Source organism: Myotis davidii, unplaced genomic scaffold (genome assembly GCF_000327345.1).
Source record: "Myotis davidii unplaced genomic scaffold, ASM32734v1 scaffold2150, whole genome shotgun sequence".
Lineage (NCBI taxonomy): Eukaryota > Metazoa > Chordata > Mammalia > Chiroptera > Vespertilionidae > Myotis > Myotis davidii.
The window spans coordinates 10,757-11,088 of record NW_006281742.1 but is presented as its reverse complement, the minus strand read 5'-3'; the positions used below and the strand labels follow the sequence as shown (position 1 = coordinate 11,088).

Genomic DNA, 332 nt, shown 5'->3' with positions numbered 1-332 from the left:
ATCAGCGGAGCCGCGAGGCATCCAGGCACTGGGATCAGCAGAGCCGCGAGGCCTCCCTGCACTGGGATCAGCAGAGCCTCCCAGCACTGGGATCAGCAGAGCCGCGAGGTCTCCCAGCAATGGGATCAGTGGAACAGCAAGGCCTCCAAGCACCAGGGTCAGCGGAGCAGCAGCGAGGCCTCCTAGCACCGGGATCAGCTGAGCAGCAAGGTCTCACTGCCCCGGTGTCAAGCAGAGCTGCGAGGCCTCCCAGCACTGGGATCAGCGGAGCCCTGAGGCCTCCTGGCACCGGGATCAGCGTGACAGGGGGCAGCGCCCCAACCCCCTGATTG

General features: G+C 66.6%; 1 protein-coding gene across 1 annotated transcript in view; it reads right to left on the bottom strand.

Annotated features, from left to right (window-relative positions):
* The window catches only part of LOC102756994 (3-oxo-5-beta-steroid 4-dehydrogenase-like), a 47,423-nt gene that overhangs the window by 40,346 nt on the left and 6,745 nt on the right, over positions 1 to 332 (bottom strand). The window lies entirely within an intron of this gene.